Here is a 16344-nt window from a genome sequence, read left to right as displayed (position 1 = left end):
CTAGATTGCCGCATTGTGTGTGTGCGCACACACACACACACACACACACACCCAAAGACAGAGGCTCATTAAATGATGCACAAAGCACATCTTCAGAGGCGCTGTTAGCACATGTAAGCAATGCTAACCAACTGGGACGAAGAAAATATATTATGCATGCAATATATATAATGGATGTATCATATATATCCATAAGCTATGTAATGTTGGGAAAATGCACGTTAAGAATAACAATAGGAATTGCAGAAAAGCTTCACACTATATGCGCTTGCACATTTCTGGGCATTTTCAAAGGTGGAAATGTTCCATGGAGATGAATAGAAATATAATTAACAGGATCAAATTGTGTGTTTTTAGTCCAGGTTTATAGGCTAGTGCACTTATTGAGCCGCAATTTACAATCACTTAATAATGCTAACTGCCTCTCAAAATCATACCGTAGCTATTAGGGTTATATTTTAGATTAGGTAATATTTTTCCACATACTGATAGTTTTTTTTTTTTTTTACAAGTTAACCAAACAAAAGTGTTTCAAACAGCTTGAGAGCCAAACTCTTTTGGACACTCCAACTGTCTCTCGGCAAGATTAAGAGCCTGCATGGTTTTATGCCTCGCTAAAAAAGGAAGTCCATCAGCGGCTGAGGTTTCCGCTTTTTTGCCAAGCTTGCCTTAAAACAGCTGATATGTTAAAAAGAGGACTTTCCCGACATCAGCCTCCAGCGAGCGTGTCACTCCAGCGGTGTTAGCCTCATGCTAATCTGTCAAGTCAATCCAGATGTCTGCCCCCCGCCGTGCACACCGCAGGGACCACCAGGCCCAGTGAAAACACCGCTTGCTTGTTTTGTGCCCGGCTTGTTGTTGCGACCGTTGCTCCGGTGTCAGGAGTCACTTAAAAACGCCATTTAAAGGGGGTGGGAGGTATACTACGGGGAGGGTGGGCGCAATATAAATGCTAATGACTCCACGCTATCCATCACGCAATTAGCGAGTGTGCTGAGAGATGCTATTCAGCGCAGCGGCGTATAAATCCTAGCTTCTTTCGCTCGCCTCAATTAACCGCGTGCTGCTCTTTACGTGAAACACAAGCCAGGAAAATGATAGAGTTAAACGCAAGAAAGATTGACTGGCTGGCAGCCAACGGAGGATTCCCAAATTCTCATCTCGGCTTTCATCGACACCCCCGCAAAATGTTGTGTTATTTGTCCGGCGATGCCACAAGATGGCGGCCGGCAAAACAAAAATAAAAAAATCGTACACGGGCCTACCTGTTAGTGCCTACTAAACTAATTTAAGAACCATTTTTGTCTCTCGCTTGCGATGTACCACTTCAACACACTCCCTTGACACTAATTACTGTACTACTTTCCGTCTTAGACTGGGCTTTAGCGTTACATGCTGTGTACTACCTGTCAAGCGTCATTTCAGCTTGGCAACATGAGCTCTCAAACTTCTGAAGGGAATTAGAATTTGTACTTTGTCGGGCTTTGTGCCGCTAGAAGGGTTGGACTCGATCAACATGGCCGCTCGGGCGCCGTGGGGCACATATCTGCGGCATTGTCGACTGGGTTCATTGAAAGCGGAGAAGGCTGCACACAGGCACTACTTACTTCTCCTCTGAAAGTCTTTCACACGCCGGGCCTCCATTGAAAAGCCCCCCTGGCTCGACAGAAAGGTGTGTTTTCAATAGAGACTTTGGCCAAAGAGGCCTATGTGTGTGTGTGTGTGTGTGTGTGTGTGTGTGTGTGTGTGTGTGTGTGTGTGTGTGTGTGTGTGTGTGTGTGTGTGGGTGGCTAGTTCCGCTGAATGCCTCGCCAAACAAATCCGAATTCAGCCTCAACCATGCAAGGCTGAAGTGGGGGGGATACTAGGGACTCCTTCCAGGATCAAAAGCTAACCCCTCCAGCGCAGCGGTGCATTCAAGTGAATACGTACAACGGCCTCCACGTAAACAGAAAACGTCGACGGCTGACTGCAGCTGGACCCTCGCCGCTAATCACTCGCATTTCCAGCTCCACTCACAACATTTAGGACGAGGACTCGCTAGGACTACAAAACTAGGACGAGGAGCACTTCAATAGTTTCCGCCTTTAGCGGCGCTCATGCTAATGTTGCTACATCAGAAACTGCTTTTGAGTGTGACGCAGTGAAGTTGTCGCCCATCGCAAACTCCAAATAACAGACCTATTGTTGCGATAATATTTCTCTCACAATGTCCAACGAAAAGCCTTATTATCTTCGTGAAAGCGGCACTGGCGAGTATGCACGCTGACCACAATAAGCCAAATTATTTATGAACCACACAATCATATCCCTGGTGTGATCAAGCTAGTAAACAACGGGAAGGTGCGCAATTATGCATCCACCGCATGCACAAAATTGAGCCAATTTGCTCCACTTGTAATGACGCTAAGATGGATTTTAACAGCGTTGTTTTTTTCTTTTCTCTCAAAATGAATCCAAAAACAGCGGGCAGAAGACTGTGACACACAGCAACTATCGAACTGTGTTGTTAGACACAATAAAAGCAGCGGCTGTCTGGTATTAAAGGGGGGTGGGGGGGGGCTTTGGCACGAGGTAATGATGCCATTGAAAAAGGGGAGAAAAAAAAAGGCTAACTCAATTGGAGAACATGGCGGTAATCCAATTTACGGCAAAAAAACATGTCAATCACTATTAAAACAGACACATTATAAAGCTGCCAGAAAATCCATCCATTCATTTCTTTTCAAACCGTATATCCTGATTTGGGTCAAAGTGGAACTGGAACCCACCCCAGATAGATTTGGGCAAGAAACGGGGTAAAGCCTTCAACCCCTTGATACTCTGCCTGTCATTTGTAATGATTGCATATTGATTGATTTGTAATGCTCGCATTTTGAAATATTCATCTTACAATGGATCTGAAATCAAATTGTGACAAAAATCTGTCTTCAGCAAATAACAATTGACAGAAAATTAGTAATTGAATGCTGTAGTGATTCACTCAAGTTAGCATGCGACAGAACCACTATCACGAAAAACCATTGCTTTGGACAAAATGTGTTGGAAATCTATCGGTTGTGGATTTTGACCCGCGAATCTCAGATACCTTTAGTCGAGACACCCGGCATCATAAAAAAGCCTCCTTTGATAAAGTACCAACGCAGAGAAGCAACGGCGGATTTTTTTCTCGGGGCTACTCAGAGTTCCTGAGGCACGGTGATGACACGGAATGTCTGATGACGACCCGCGCCATCCACTCTGCCACAATGAGGGGGCATTAAAAGGCACCCCCCCCCCCCCCACGGCTCCGTGGCATCAAACGCAAAGGCCCCGTCGTTTATCTGGGCAGGGAGCGTCGCACCTCGTGACGTATTCATTTAATCCCGTGACTAAATGACGATCGATCGCCGCCACTCAAGGCCACAATCAGTATCGGAGATTTAATCAGGAGCCGGCCCGGGGACAGAAAAGGAAACTTCCATAAATAATAATAATAATGTGCTCTCACACAACAACCAGATGTGCATTTTCATTTTCCAGGAAAATGCACTCGTGGTTGTTTGGGGTGAAAATCGACAAAAGCGCACGTCTTTCAAGAGGTGGGATGGACAAGATGGCCGACCATAGAATGGAGAGTGAAAGAGCAAGCATCTTGCAATCAGCTTTTCTTTTTTGTGTGTAGTCACGGAAAGTTTGATTTCTCTGATGCGGGACAAAAAGGGCAAAATAGTGTGAGAAAAAGTTTCCATTTGGCTAAAGCCTCACGCCACCTCAAGGGGCAGCGGGCAAACACAGCAATCATTTCATAAGGACACAAAGCACTCATGGAGCCGCCAACAGAAGAATGTCACATGGCAAAAAACAATGGTGACATGTCACACACGCACCCCCCCCCCCTGTAAAGCCTCGTACAAACAGCCATTCTTTGCCGAAACTCCAAACAAAGAGGACCTTCCCGAGAAAACAATCGCATGAAACTATCCTAAAGCGTTTTTTTTTTTTGCTAATGTCTGTGGCAAAAATAAATCTGACACAAGGGCAAAATCTCAAATTTCATGCGTCAAGTATACAGAATTTAAAATCGAGAGCCGTCGGACTGAATGTTTCATTTTAAATGGCCACTGGCGACTTTTCAGTACCAAATTTACTGCTAAATGAAACATTTGGTTTGAATTATTAGACTTGTCTGCTGAGTCATCAATTTAGTTAGCATACTCTGCCCGCACACAATCATGAACATTTGCTTGGCAATGAAAATGATCATCGATGCTTGCGAGCATCCTTGGTAAACAAAACAGCGCATATAAGCTGTAAAGCTTTTGAAAATTTGGAAAAAAAAAAAATTCATCTGCTTCATCCGCCCCGGCTAAAACAGGCAGCGACTACATTACCCATAATCCTCTTTGTTTTATCTGCTCGGCATTAGGACGCTGGCATTATTCCAAGCTCCGTCTTTCCGTTTCCAACATCTTGCATATTTGAAGTGTATCAAGATTAAACGACCGTGATAAATAATCCCAAAACGGCAATAACTGCAAACTCTCACCAGTGGAAAACTTCTGTCTGCTAATAAAGTAAACATTCATTGTTTCTCTCGGGGGAGTTATTGCAGTTGTTGTTTGTAGTGGTGTCACTATTTGGGAATGAAGCCCTCAAGCTGCAAGTGATTTGATTTTTCTTTGGCATTTTTGCAATAACATGGCATTTTGGATGTTGCGCTTTTCTAAAAAACAAAGTGGACAATTTTTTTGTGCTTAGCATCCCTAAATGGAAGACAAACAATTTGTTGCACTTTGTGATTCAACTTGAGTGCTTTGTTGTTTCTCCAGCGTTGAACTTTCTTTCGCAATTGAAGAAGTTGCCCCGCATTGATCTGCACGACGCCATCGATGCCGTTTGCTTATTAACATCGTCGGTTACGTTCTCAAATTAGCTCCCGATGCCCGACCATGAGGTCATGCCAGATTTTTTCCCTTTCTTTCTCGCCGCCGTAAAATGATGAAAAGCGAGCGCTCAAGTGCGCTCATTGTCTCCCGTTTAAGTGGGGTCAAGATAGAGCCGCCCCCCACCCCAACCTTCCCGAGTCCACGAGCGGGAAGCGTCTGCAAAAAAACATCCACTCTTAACCCGCGGCATACCAAGTAGGCTCTCTCGGCCACAAAGGCCGGCTTTGTCCTGGCGCACTCAAGGTGCTCTCTCACGAAAGCCCTCATAAGGTGGGCTAATGGCGGCTGCGGGGGGGCGGGGAGGTGACTCAGAGTAGAGCAGCCTCTCTCCTACATTTTGGGTCCAGGAGAGAATCTCGTCATCTTTCCGCCATTTAAACATACAACTCGGCGTGCCAAAGGCATGAAAAAAGTCGAATGCGCTAACTGGTTTGTTTCGTTAGCGTTGCCCATCGCTATGCACTTTTTTTGGCTGCATAGTAAGTCGCTGCAAATTATTTGGCAGACCACCAAGCAACAGCTGGAGGTTTGGATGACCCAAAGTTTGAGAATCACTGGGGTAGAAGACATGCTACCTAAGAGAATTACCACACGAGGCAGAAGAAGAAAGGCCGAGCGGGCTAGCCAAGCAGCGAATAAAACTACTCAACAAATGAAACTTAATTGAGGTCAGCGTGATTGAAGGCGAGGACGGGCTGCCGCATAGCTTCCAGATGGCGATTATTTCGTCGGGGTTCGCTAATGCGGCGCAGGTTGGACGCTTGTAACCCGAGCCCCCCTTGGGCCCCGCGCCTCCTAAAGCGAGGGCCGCAGGTTCAAGGCGACTTCAAACCGGGCCGCTGTTTGGATAGGAAGGTAGGTTGGACGGAGGGGGGGTCTAAGTACGGGAGGTGGGGGAGTTGCAAAGCATGTTAACACCGTTGCTGTGTTGAGCGAGTTTGGAAACAAGTGCGGCTTTGCTCCAAATCATCGTCGGAGGTTTTGCTTACTGCAGCTGGAGAATCCCGCTGTTTGTTTGACGCCCGCGTCGTCTCGCGCTCAACCGACCCAAGTCATGTTTACACACGGTGGTGATTGTTTTGATTTGTTTTGCATGCTCGAGTACATCAAACTAAATATTTAGGTAGAAGTGAATGCATACTCAAAGTGCCGGTGGTGGGAGACTTTACTGACATGGTTCACGTCACGTACCTCGTGTCGCGTGATTTTACTATTTTTGGGACAAAGTCGGGTTTCAAGCCCGTGTCAAGCCGAGATTAGAGTTTCAAGGTAGGATTTCAAGCCTGGGTTGGTGTTTCAAACCATGGTTTTGGGTTCAGGGTAGGGTTCTGTTTTATACAAGGCTTTTAAATGACGGTTTCAAGCCAGGGTTGGGTTTTGAGAAGACAGGAATCTGTTGTCGCTGTCTGTGGACCGCCCATGTTTCCCAATATTTATGTCTGCATATTCAGTGTATTACTCAACCCGCAAACACACAGCAGCTCTATAACAATCAAGACGGTGGAGTGGTGTTCCTCAGGGATGCGTTTTCAGTACACTTCAAAAACAATGTAGCCCAAAAAATGGAGAGCAGTAACGACGCTGTGACGTGTGCACAAAACAAACGTCACCATAATCATTTTTTAACACGTTAGGCACCCACTCAATGACACAATTCCGTCGCCACGCTGACAGCTTTCCACTTTAAATGTAAAATAGGTGGCGACTAATAAATTGTGAGGTGGCTGGCACATCTCGCCGTCATGTCATCACCGTGCTTTTTTTATTTACATGTATCTCGCCTGACGGAGCGAGATACGAAAAGTGATGTTTAGTTTCAATCAATGTGCCGTAACGTATACCGGCGAGGTTTTGGGTGTGATTTAGCTCACACTTTCTGAGTTTGAGCTGAGTCAGAGGGACGTTCACACCAAGCCGCTGCGCTGTAGCTCATAGCTTTGACCCACTGCAGCTTCTTTTTATGGCCCCCAAAAAGCTCCCCGACTCCTCATTTACTGATTTATCGTCATTTGTTAACATTCCAGCAGGCCTTCGCTGGTGTACAAGTCAGCGCAGTTTTAGTGCGGAGAGGACACTGATGTTATTGATTGGTCGATAGAGAACTACCATTCAAGAATGGGGGGGGGGACACTAAAAAGAGTGGGGGGGGAATATAATCAAATTGGAATAAAGCCAATATTTATACATTGCATTTCTTTAATTGGTAGAAAATGCTGCCAATTTACATCTACTGCTCAAGTGTCAAATTATTAGCAACGTCAAACTATTCACGATCTAGCCAAGGCTGCCAAAAGAAATAGCAATTGGAGCAAAAACTGGCATGGCTGCTAAACTGCCCAATTCTTTGGCAGTTTCCTCGCCGGTACGTCACACGGTTTACGATATAGCAATCAGCGGCGCTTCAGCGGGCGTAATCAGCACGACTGTAATCAGGACCAGCACAAGCTCGGCTCGATTGCAGAATGCGTTGTCGGTTTCAGCACTGCTACGTCACGCTAGTATTTGTGAGAAAGCAATCTGCGCCATTTCAACTCCCACAATAAGCGCAACTGCGGAAATTGCCAATTGCTAGCCAAAACCGTTACTTGCAACAATACCTTGAAAGCGTCAAACCTGGCTTATTGAAAACCCTACTCCTTTGTTTGAAGTACTTCTCTGGGCTTGAAACCCAATTTTGACATCCTAGCCGCAATTTGAATCTGGAACACAATCCTTGTTTGAAATCTCGACACAAGTGTACAATTGTCCAAAACATGACTTGGTACAATGAAGTATTGTGATTCAGGAAACAACTCACCAATCTGGACAAATATATAACAGTGTTAAATGAACTATTTTAAGGCAGACAAAAGAGTGAGTTCATCCTTTCAGAGTGCAGCGATAGTGCTCTTATCCCTCAACTGTGCAGCTTTCAAGAAGGGATTATTGGACTATTTTAAGGGGGGGGGGCGACTTCATGCTGAATCTTGTGCGGATGGAAATATTTGGATGGAGTAATTTTTAGGATGACATTAAAAGTATGGCGAGGTCACGTAGGGTCGCCAGGCGGCTTGCGTACTTCCTGCTGTACCAATTTAAAGAGGACTTCAGTAATCCACGGTTATTTGTTGAGCCTGTCACGAATTGTGAAAAAATAAAATAAGATCAGGTAATTGACACCCCCTAAAATTAAACTGGTCAGAGATGGCTTGATGTGTCCATCAACATATTTTCGATGCTGATTTTAAATAATTTCTTTACATTTTTTTTGGAGCACGACAGGTTTTCGAAATTTGTTTTGATTTTAGGTTAGATTTAGCTTGCGCAATACGGATGTTACCATGCGTTGCAATTGGTAGCTATGACGTTGCAGAAGAAAACAATCCATATATTGTCTTGACTCATTGGCTGCCAGCCCAGTTAAAATGAATCTTCCACGTCTATAGTCGTCAATGGCAGTAAATGAGTTAATTCTTGAATATTGTGAAATGTACCATGAAGGTTTTGCCTACATCTTCATTCATAGTCAGTCATATGTAAAAAAACAAGCTGGCGCGTTCGTGTTTCATACTCTAACGGTAAAAAGGAGCAGTTGGCGGCAGAAATAATCCCGTCACCTTGCTCACACCGTAACACTCGGCCGCCTCTCGAATTCTCCGAGCGGCCCGCGAGCAGATGGCCGCGTTAGCACATCCGTCGCAGTGTCATTTCCACATTTTCCACTTGCACAAACATGCTGATTTGTGCCCGTGTGTGTTTATTTTTTTTTTAACCAGAAAATCACTGAAAACCAGACAGCGTGTTGACGCCGAGCCCAGAAAGACAAACGGTGAACGCGCACAATCGGCGCTCTCGAAGTAAACAGCACGCCGGCGCCCTTCTCCTTCTCCGCCGTGACCGTGGATTCAGTGAAATGAAAAAGGGGAGGAAAAAAAAACTGCAGCAGTTGTTGGTAACAAGTGTTTTGATTCACTTGGACTCAACACGAGAGGCTCGGAGCCCGCTCGCACGCCGTCACGGCCGACTCCAGAAGACGAGGTACAAATTAGTCGCAAGCACTTTCGACGGAGGCCTTTTGTTTTCGCCCAGCGATGCTGTGTCGCTCCTCATTGATTCGTTTTACTCACACACGACAATCACAGACTGTAACGAAAGGAGCTTTGGAATCGGGAGGCGTCAACAAACTACTTCAGTTAATCATTTAAAAATCCGTCAGGGAGGTAGCTTGATTGTAAAGTGGTACTAACATGTTTTTGCACTGCCTACATGGGCAGTAAAGAATACTTTTATAAATGTTACATTTGTTTTGGTGTGATTTGCTAAACTGTTCTGCGACCGCCTTTGGAGGTCACAAAACAGAAGGAAAGGACTACTTTTGTCTAAATTCAGATATGTTTGTTCCCTGAAAAATCAGATGAATAGATGAATTTGAAAAATACCAAATACCAATACCAAAAACATTAGCAAAAATATGCAAGCAATATGCGCTATTGTGTTTTGTTTTTTTTTCCATTTTGTTATCACATTAGTGCACATTTACTAGACAGCTTTCATATGAAGCACCGTGGCTTAAAAGCACTACACTCCACAAGTATCTGGGAGCCCCTACAGCAAAACATGTTTCTTGACGCCGTTTTAATTTGAACAAACAAACAAACAAAAATCCATAAACTGTTTTTGTGGATTGACTTCCAGTGGCTCAATACGACACGCTTGGTTTAGCCAAAACCTCAGCGCTTGACCACACTGACGCACGCGCTGACCATCCAGCTCGGGAACGGCGCCAAGCCCTGATGTGCTCCCTGGCGTTTGTCCGCATGTGCTCACGAGAGGGTTGCCGTGCGTGCAGATACACAAGAGCATCGGGCTGCACTACTGTGGGTCACGTATCCCAATACTTTTGGCCGTATATTGCCAAAGTAAAAGTGATCAACAGTAACTGTGCAAGGTTGTCCTAATACTTTTGACCAAGCAGCATTGTTTCTGTACTGTACTTCAGATGCGCCACATATTCCAATACTTTTGTTGACTTAGTACACACAAAGTAGTCTCCTCAAGCCTGCTTACAGTGTCAAGTTGTTCCATACCGTGCAAAACATTTCCTAATAGATCACAAAGACCATTACAAACAATGCATTCTGAGAAGACTTTTTTTTTTTTCTTCACATGCTTATCTGTGTCTCATCGCTCCGAAAGAAGCAAACGATCCCCGTGCTGCCGCGCGCGCAATTTGCTCGCCGGCTGGTGAATAGCACACGGCCTCGTCGACAACGAATGCGACGCGCCGATGAAAGCTTCGCGCTTTGTTCGGAAGAGCAAAGAATAGGCCTTTTCTTGTCTATTCTTTGAAATTGATTATAGCTGAAGCCATGGGAGATGCCATCCAGTACAAAAAAGTAAACCACCTTGACTCCTCGAAAGAACTTTGTGATCGTACACGCAGCCGCAAATTAGGAGCTACGAGATGACATCATTCAAAAATGGCCGACCGGTCGGGACACCTCTCGCCGTTTGTTAGCATGAGCGTATTTCTGAAGGCAGATTTAGCAGCCAGCTGCTAGCATCTTTTTATCAACGCTATCACTTTAGGAAAGAGGTCCCAACGTGCTGCACTGTACAGAGAGCGAGAGTAAGACGATCAGACGCATCGTCGAGACGCGGCGACATAATCTTCCTATCAAAAGGTTAATCCTGCCGGAGACATGAAATCACTCAAGAGGATTCCGCTAAAGCTACACGCAACTGGACTGGTCTGTGCTCAAAATCATTGGGAGGTCCTCACAAATATTGCAAACAGATTTTACGTTGTCAAGCGCAGCCATTTTGTATTGCCGTTTTTAAGACAAAAATATCAGAATTTAATTTTATTTGACACTCTTCTTCATTAAACCTGTTGCGTTGCGGGTCAAAATGACCCAATTTAACACACTATGTTGAAGGTCTAATTGACCTGCGTCTATTCGGTTGCAGGTCTAATTGACCCGTCATAAGTGCAAAAAAAAGTGAAAGGCAGCAAACACAATAGCAAATGGCGGCTTTATGATATATAAAAACACCTTTCCTAATCATCTGTCCACAAACCCTGTCATTTCTTTATGCCACTGCTGAATCCTTATTAAAGCATGATAAATGACTTTTTTGTCAGCACCGCTTATGTCACCCACACGGCTTTAAATCAATAACGTCAATGCGTTTTTACGCTACAACACAACGCAAACAGACAGGTGTTGTTGTCTGGGTCACGCCACCGCATAAAAGAACAGGTCAGCACATTCTCCGTGTATTTGATAAATAAGGCCGTTCGCTAAAATGTCATCTTTGCGCCGCGGCTGAGAGGAAAAATGCCCCACTGTGTCTGTGACTGGAGCAGTCGAGCGCTAGCGGGCCAGCTAGCGGGGCCTCATAAATATTGATGGCGTAACAGCTGAAGGTCAGCTCCGCCGGGAGACGCCACTCTACCACTTTGCCGCCCGACGCTCGTAAAATGTATGGCCCGGGCCGAGGCGCGTGGCAACAACGCTGCTGCTGTTACGACGTACGCCATCAAACAACCAACCAAAGCACAGGTGTGCAAATCTTAACCTTCAAGTTTCAACAAGTCCCAAATGACTGTGGCAATCACCAAAAATCAAATCCTCAAATTTCAACCAAGGCTATTGTAGATGATTTTTATTTATTTTTCCACAAAAAAATCATCACAATTAAACGTCACTGCTTGAATACAATTTTAGCTAGCAGCTTTTTTTATGGTTACACAACACAGGCTCACTTGTTGCTAGGCAGAATTCAGAGGGCGCTATCAGATTGGCCGAGGACAGATTTCCTGTGAAACGACATGACAGCAGTGGGACCACTGCTCTGTATCAATTAGAAAAGACATATTACAGGAAAAGATGGCGACCTTTTTATACAGATATACACTAATGAACAAATTAAGGCATCACTGCCCCGAATTAATCCCGAGTCATCTAAAATTAATTAGGTATCCAAACAGATGCCTCAACATGTTTCTAGCAACATTCCAGTTTCCTGAATACTAATAAAGCCACTCCACGTGTTTTTTGGATTTTTTTTTCCACCAAACATTCCAAGAGATGATATCTGTATCCAAAAGATGCAAAGTGCCACACACTTGACCTTCCTTCTGCGGCTCCCCCGTCTCCAAACTACTCCACCGCCTCCCACTGCGCGTGCATATTGATCACAGCGGGGTGAAAATGCAAAGTTGTGTGGCACAAAACGCTGCAAAACGCAAAAGGAGCCCCGAGACGGCTTCATTAAAGCAAAGGCGCTCGAAAACCGGAGCTCCGGCGACGGGTGAACCGCTGGGGCTTAATTACCTGAGGCTTAGGCCACATTTCAGCATCTTGCATAAGATGCTCGTGATGAAACGCCACTGGGGAAGGCTCTTCTAGTGGGAGGGACAAACAAAAACCTCGCACGTTGTTAGCGGGACGCCCCGCCCGAGGGACGGGACGGAACGCTGACCTTCAAACGCGGCCGGACCATTTTTTTTTTTTCTTCTTTTTTTAAATGTAATTACTGTCACTTTGGTTTCCTCCTCGGGGTTCAACGCGAGGCTGCCACGCTGTCGTGAGAATAAAAGGCGCTTCAAATTGAACGAGTCATTTGCCACGCTGTGTTTTGAGGAACACGTCTAAGGCGACTTAGAAGCAGTCAGTCGCTATTTCTCGGCATGAGGGGAAAGTTGTTCGGTGCTCAAACTTGGGCTCGGCAGCCGTCGCTTGGGGCGGAGCCAAATAATTGCCAATAAATGACTGTCATATCAGTTTTCATGGGCAACAAACATTAGAACCCAATTAGCGCGACGGCTTTAAAAGCTGCAGTATGACACATCACATAAATCGAAAATCTCATTTCTATACCGAAACAAAAAGGCTTTTTTTCACAAATGTCTGCATAAAGAACAATAGCGATAAAATATCAAGCAAGGCACCTCCCGTTGCTTTTCCATACTCTTCTTTGATTGGCCCCTGAGTTGGCGGCAATGGATGTGGAGACGCCGCAGGATCCACGTTTGATCACACAGTCTAGAGGACCCCCCACCTCCCCGACGCCACCCGCCCACTAAACAATTGACCGGACGAAGAGTCTTTGTGTTGGTGCAGAGGGGCGTGTCCAGGGGGGCAGGCTAACACCTGGCTCCCCAATACAAACAACTCCGACACTGACTTCAGAAAGTAATCTGAGCCCGGAGCTATACGGGCCTCATATTTTTGCACCTGCTCACTCAACGACGAGCCACAACGCATCATGAGATGTGGTGTCGTATTTTATAAGGCCCAGCAAAACCAATTCGATGATGCATGCTATTTTATATCAGACAGTAATTCACTAGATCCCCCAGGCGGTATTTCGTTGCCTCTTCCAGCGTCAATCAAATAGCACCATTATGACCCGATGCTACTCGGTCAAAAACTTTATAACGCCCTCAAACAGAAAGAAATCTTCAAAGTTTCATCAGAAGGACATTTTCAGATTTAATTCGTATTTTTTTTACAGATATGCACTTCACAACCAATCACGGCTCAGCTTCAGAGAACCAGTGAGCCCTGATTGGTTGTGACCTGGCAACTGTGATGTCATTTTCAATCGACAGCAAGTGGCAAAATGGCCGCACCCCTGAGACGAATTTTGTTGCTTAATTGATATTCCACAAGCACACTATTAATCAGAATGCCATGTTTACACTCATGGGGGCACATAAAACATATTTAACATATTTATATATAACATTCTTGAAGTTGCTTCACTGGAATCTGTGTTATTTGATCCCTTTATCCTGTATTAGACCAAAATGTATGTATGCGGACTGTTAGTGTTTTAGCAGACAAAGCGCATGACAGGCAGCTACTGGGCAGCGGTCGTAATAAGGAATCCGAGTAGCCTCCACGTGTCACAGCCCGAGTGATGAAGCCGTCGCAACCGAATGTGAGAATGAAGACTCGGCAAGGTCAGACAAGCTAAATGTCTTTCTGCTCCTTTGAGAGACGGCGGAAAGAAAAGGTTGAAGGGCAGGTCACCGGGCGGCCGTGGATGACTTGAAATGGGTTGTTGGGGAAATGGGGGAAAGCATGTGGGTGTGTCGTAATATTACTTTACACGCGTTGCATTTAGATGGAGTACATGCGTGCGAGAGCAGCCTCGGCTAAACGTAAAGCCGCCCCCGAGCCAAAAAACACTCGGGTTGGGCCTGCTGAAAAAGCAGTTACACAAGAATTATTGATTCCACTTTAGAATTACTGACATCAGTGAAAAAAATGACTACACGCAGAGATCCGTGTTATGATTGCATTTATGCTTAAAGGATGTATCGGGGGGGGAAAAAAGCATACCAGCATTTTTTTTTAGATTCTTAATCCTTTATTTTTAAGGGTTATGTTGTAAGATGAGTTTTTCCTTCTCCCATCTGATGAAAATACGATTCGAATCAGACTAATCGCTTGTTCATAGTGTTCGTGTCATCCAGGTCAAATTCGCATGGCCATTCAATTATTCTGATTACGGCAGCATGATGCCATGCTCCGCCCACATAGGCAAGAAGGTTTCGCAAGCTAGCATTAGCCATCCTTCTTCGATAGCTGCTTTCGATCGGGGCCCGTTTTGAGCAACTTCTTTCTCGTAATGCTACATCTTCCTACCTTTTTCAAGCCGACAATGAATTCAAACTGGCACAATTCACCATCTGAGTATGTCCATTACCACACAACACACTAAGCCACAGAATGAAAGACCATCATTAATGGACGAGTGGACACAAGTCGTTTATAGCCAGCCAATCAGAGCAGGAGACGGTCCGAGCTACTAGTTCTGCAGCCCCCCACCAACACCAACACCCGACAATGGCTCCCGGGGGTTCGACTCACTCGCTCACTCACTCATTTTACTCCCACTCTGCTCTCACACATTGTTTGGGAACTCCTCAAAATGACACCGCACTACAACACAGCACAGCACAACAAAGCTTGTTTGTTGCTTAATCATTACAACGTGGAACATTGTTAGAACCGCTTTTAATCACAAAAAAACAATGTGATTATCATGTTTTGAGGATTTGGCAAAAAAAATTCTTTCAAATAATATGCGTTGAATTCTGGGGAAAATTAAATTATAGCTATAAATAATTTGCTGTTTCATAAATATTTAATTTTTGAAATTATTTTCAATTAAATTCAAATTTAACAGAAATTATTATTAAAAAACATTTATAAAATAAATGTTATGTGCCTTTCATTGATTAAATTTTTTTGTATAAATCATTTTAAAGAAAAATTGAATTAATTCAGCGAATCCCATTAAATCTAAACATTCAAATATTTTCAATTAAACCAACCATTTCCTTTATCCATTTGAAACAGCACCACAGATGTTCACTCCAAGTCCCATGAAAAATGAACACATCATCATCATCGTAGCAAGCGTAACGACTTATTGACAAGCCCACATCTCGTCACGTATGAACGAGAATAAGCACGCAGGTAGACCAGAGAGCGAGCGAGGGAGGGAGGGAGGGAGCTGTGCACGGCCGGGACCGAAGGTGCGGTTCAGAAGGGGAGGGGGCGAGGAGAAGAGAGGAGAGCCACATCTGCGCGCACGATGTATATTTCAATGAGCATTTCTGCAGCTTACCATGGTGAAGACAATGCAGCAGGTCCCGTCCGGGTCCACACTTGACTTGATGAGGTCTCCACTCGCAGACGCACGTTATTTCCACAGTGCACGATGCTGTGTGAATAGGAGGAGGGGGAAATTGTCCTGTTCTCCTTCCGTGCGCGGCGCTCCAAAAAAAATCTATCAAAAAAAATAAAAAAATAAAATAAAAGCGCTGCTGCTCACACGCACGTCAACACGTCCACGTTGTTGGAATGCGCGTGATTGTTCCTTGGAATTGAGGAGGGGAGGAGCAGGAAAACGAGATGTCACGGTGCCAAGGCGGCCAAGCGATGTGCATGCAGGGGAGTGACAAGCTGCTTCTGCTTCTGCGTGCTCCCGCTCACTGAGCACACGCGAGGAGGCGCAGAGCGTGCGTGGACGCCCCCTTCGGTGCGAGGAGGCTGGAGTCCCTGCAAGTGGCTGCTCTCTCTCTTGCTCGCTCGCTCGCTCACTCTCCCACTCTCTCTCCCTCCCCCCCTCTCTCACTCATCAACTTGCTGCATTCATATTTACATTGAAACACACGTGTAATGGCCAGTCAAGCATAAATATTTTTGGGGGACACGCTGTTTTTGGTTGCAGACTTTATACTCAATGTACTTATAAAATTAACAGCAACGTATAAAGGCAGAATTTAAGAAAACAGGAAGTCAGGCAGATTGCAAAAACATAAATAAATATGATTTTGGAAAAATTGATTACGGAAAAGCACGTATTGTGTGTTATTAAGATAATTTTTATATCGCTTAACAAACAGTGAAAC

The 16344-nt window shown here is 44.9% G+C and overlaps 1 protein-coding gene across 9 annotated transcripts in view; it reads right to left on the bottom strand.

The window, feature by feature from the left end:
* The window catches only part of tenm4 (teneurin transmembrane protein 4), a 97747-nt gene extending 81827 nt beyond the window's left edge, over positions 1–15920 (bottom strand). For all 9 annotated transcript variants that reach the window (XM_037267070.1, XM_037267071.1, XM_037267073.1 and 6 more), the window contains exon 1: positions 15558–15920. The gene's annotated coding sequence lies outside the window, so the exon portion shown is untranslated. The remainder of the gene's footprint in view (positions 1–15557) is intronic.
* Between the last annotated feature and the right edge of the window lie 424 nt (positions 15921–16344).

Source organism: Syngnathus acus, chromosome 13 (assembly GCF_901709675.1).
Source record: "Syngnathus acus chromosome 13, fSynAcu1.2, whole genome shotgun sequence".
Classification (NCBI taxonomy): Eukaryota; Metazoa; Chordata; class Actinopteri; order Syngnathiformes; family Syngnathidae; genus Syngnathus; species Syngnathus acus.
This window is presented reverse-complemented; position numbering and strand designations above follow the sequence as displayed.